Raw genomic sequence first — 4,063 nt, 5'->3', positions numbered from 1 at the left:
TATGCTTATGCCTTAAATGTCATTATATTGCTAGAGCATTCTTCCTTATAATCCTGCATATTTTATAGGATCTGTTCTTTCAAAATGTAATATCAAAATAATTTTTTTAGTTCAGAGAAGCGTTTTGGTGTGATTATTAACAAAAATGTGGAAAATATACATACATGTGTAACAAAATAAAAATTTTGGTAGACTATATAAAAGGCCCACAGTAGACATTGCTATAAGGGCACTTTTTACCACTCCACTTTGGGTAGTTATTGTATTAAGTAAAAAGGGTTTTAAAAAAGAGTTGTTAAATGGTTTAAGATGAAAGGATACATACTCACAAGTTTTATTCATTTTCTGAGTTTTAAGAGAGTTTTCTAAAAACACACATTTTACATTCACCACGCTGTCTTGGTCTAGAGTGGAGCTCTGGACCTCGGCTGAGGTTTATCAGGGGGCTAAATTACAACAATATATATTAGTATATTAGGGAGCCTGTGTGTTTCAGGTGGGGATGTTTTAGGAATCACCATGCGAGAGCCATTGATTTAGGTGTTGGAGTGTTATAGCGCCCCCCAAATATTCAGCCATCGTGGCAAGAAAATATATACAAACGTGTATACATTACTTAATACCAATCTTAAAATTCACTTGGGTTCAATAAAATCTATACTGTATTAATAAAAAAAGATAATAATTAATTAAATATACCACTATTTGTGGGGAATATATCTTAGCCAAAATTTCACATCCATCCTTTTTTATTTGTTCTTTTTAATAACTATTTTGATGAACAGAATAGATTTCCTATTCAAAACTTTTAGAATCTGAGGAACAAAAAGCATAAAACTAAACTTCAACAGTGGGGAGGCTACCAGAGAACATACATTTTATAATTCTATGGAACAGATTAATAAATTTCTCTATATTTTGCAAATTTAATGTAATTTCTCTATAGTGTTTTGAAGGAAATGTACTTAAATACTCTGATGATCAACAAGAGAGTAACAGAGTACTATACATAATATTCTGGGAATATTATTTTTATCTGTAAGCAAATAGTTGCAGGAGAAGGGGGGGGAGTGGCATGTCTGGTGGGTGGGGTTATCATTCACACCGCACCTCTTGTGTTACAGGTTGTATAACCTCCCTTCACCTACACACACATACGCTGCTATCATATTTTAACAATTATTTAAATTAAAACACTCTAAATGGGGAAATTTAGAATGCTTTGTCTTATAAAAGAGATAGAATTTATATATTGAAGCAAGTTCAAAATTATAGTATGCCTAATTTTATAACATAGAATTAAAACTATAATCAGGAATCATCAAGAAAACTTAAAATACACTACAGGCTAGATTTTTTTTGGCCTGAATTATGAAAAAATTCTATCTGTTCTTTATTGTACTATTTTTTTGACACAAAAACTTAATCTTACATTTGTAACCATGGGGAAGCTTTAAAGAGTATTTCTCAGAATGTTTCTTTTGGTTTTTTATTATACCGTTTGATTCCATTTTAGAGGCTGAATGCTTTAATTGCCATCTCTTAGCAGTCAAGGGAATAAATTAAAGGAATTTTCGGTGAAAGAAGTGATAGTTTCTCCATGCTCTTGGATAGACATCAAAGGAAGAGAGCTCTATTTTATTCCCTGTGATTTTCTTTAGGCTTTTGAGGCCAGGAAGTATCATCAGAGAACAAACATCCAGTTCAAAACGGAAAAACAGAACAAAACAAAACAAAAAAACTGCAGTGTTTTGCTACTATAAAATGGTCTCAGAATTATCCTTGACAGAGGAGGAAAATTTTGAAAGGGGCATTATAAGATCTCTGCATAAAAAAAACACCTGTAAAGGAAACAACAGGTTTTTGTTTTGCAGAATTGTTTGAGGTTATAGAACACAATGTTTGCAGACGAACCCATGGCAGAATGGCACTATTTTCCATAGCTGTCAATCAGACAGTTGTCCCAGGAGAAGCAGTGCGTCCCGGGACTCGTGGACGAGGAGCTGAGCCAGACAGGGCAGAGAACTGCAGGTGTAGGGCAGGCTCTTCCTGGAAGCAGACGCTTTGCTCACCATGGGGAGGAAACTGAGGGATCCTCAGCTTCACGCATCTGAGGCCACATCCAGGCCCTCTCGTTGTTGCTACCCACAGGCAGTTGTGCTTGCTTTTAGCAACTTAAGGACATTCATCTGTTCAAGCATTGGGGTGGGATGACTGAAGGTAGTTCCTGACTCTCCCCAAATGCTTCCTGCCCCTCCCGTCTCACTCAAACCAAAAACACACAACACACAACGATGAAACAGGCACAAAGTTCTTCAGAGGAAGTCAGGTAGACCTAAAAGTACCCACTTGTAACTGAAGATGTGGAGACGTGAACTGTGATTATGAACAGTCAGTCTCATGGGGTCATGTTCATCTGTACTGTTGCATTATTTTCACTTTAAATATAAATGCTATTGAGACAGGCTGGGACCTGGGACCCTTTGCTGCCATGTTTGTACCTGGACATACGTCTCCTCAAGCAACAGATACAAAGAAACCGTGAGGGACTAAAAATAACTGCATGCATGAGCAGTTGGGGCAAATTATGGACAAAAAGATACAAAGAGAACAACAAAACAACCGCCACTTCTGAAGAGCCGGGAGCAAAGGCAGGGAACTACACATGCCCCTCCACTCAGCACCACCTAAGGGGCGGGCAGACCACCTGAGCCGCCCCTCCGGCCTGACCCCTGGACACACCCCTGCCCTCACGCCTCATAAGGAACTAGCTCACCCCACCTCAGGGAGCGAGCCAGCAAGGGAACCTGTCCTTTGTTCTCCTTCCCTCATGCTGCAGCAGGGGCCCCAATAAAGCCTTGCCTGAATTTCTTCTCTGGCCTCTAGTCAATTTCTATTGATCAAGGAGGCCAAGAACCCTGGTCGGTATCACTAGTGAATCAAATTCTTCTCTGATAAATGCCTCGATTAGAAGGAGTCCAGTTTCTGACCTCATGCAGGTAACCTATATATAAGTTAGAGACACTATGAAGTGAGTTCTCTCCCACATGCTAAGGAATCCATGGCCTGCTCAGCAGTGACATTGAAGATATCCCACAAGTGGCATGACGCTGAAACGTCACAGTGCAATGCAGCCAACCATGGTGGCCCCGGCCACGAGCCACCAGGGGGGCCACCCCAGAGCTGTGCCGTACCAGCTGGTGCATCAACCCTGGTGCCCTGGAAATACCTATGAGTTCCCCAAAATAATGAATTGTGGAATGGATCCCAGGACTTAATGCAAAAAAACACCCGATATAGAAAAACTTCAGGCTTCTAACTTCACTGACTCCAGTACTAAATGTACCTCCTTATATTCCTCAGCTTCTTCCAAGTCTTTTTCACTCTCTAATAACTGCAGAAGATCAGTATATGCAGCTTCCAACCTGCCCTGGCAACCTGGGATCATTACCTGGGACTCTTGCAGGATCTCTGCCTGCTTTTTAATAGCATAATTTTCACATCTTCAACTTTCATTTTTTCAATCTTTTCTTCTTGTTGTTCTGCTTCTTTTTCATACATCATTTTTTCTTTGACAAATCACTGTTCACAGTCAGCTCCCATCTTCTGCTTCTGCACAATTACTTTCTTCAACAGTCCCTGTGGCTTTTCATTCATTCCTACCAAAGCCATATTAGTCAAATAACCAAAGCAGAAAATGGATTACGTGGCTATCAATTTACAGAATCGATGTACCTCTGGGTAAACTTGAGACCCAGGAACCAAGACAGGAAGTAAAGTGACGGAAATCAGAGCTGCCAGTTAATAGATGGTCCTGCGAACATGCAACCATGAAAGGATTTTGAGAAGTCCTGCATCTTTGCACTGCTTGCTGGGGATTCAATGTCCTGGCTGGAGCCTTTCATTTGCTAAACCTCAGTTGCCTTTTAGGACCTAAGTCAATGGGATGTAAACGTTTGTTTTCTGTAGAGGCACCAAAGTTTTGTTTTTCAAAGACTTGTGGTATATTTATACAATGGAATACTATTCAGCCATAAAAAAGAATGAAATGATGCCATTTGCA

General features: G+C 39.7%; 1 pseudogene; it reads right to left on the bottom strand.

Annotated features, from left to right (window-relative positions):
• Nucleotides 1-3,301: 3,301 nt before the first annotated feature.
• LOC112065662 (tubulin-specific chaperone A-like) lies at nt 3,302-3,579 on the bottom strand (annotated as a pseudogene).
• Between the last annotated feature and the right edge of the window lie 484 nt (nt 3,580-4,063).

This window comes from Physeter macrocephalus, chromosome 7 (assembly GCF_002837175.3).
Source record: "Physeter macrocephalus isolate SW-GA chromosome 7, ASM283717v5, whole genome shotgun sequence".
NCBI lineage: Eukaryota > Metazoa > Chordata > Mammalia > Artiodactyla > Physeteridae > Physeter > Physeter macrocephalus.
This window is presented reverse-complemented; position numbering and strand designations above follow the sequence as displayed.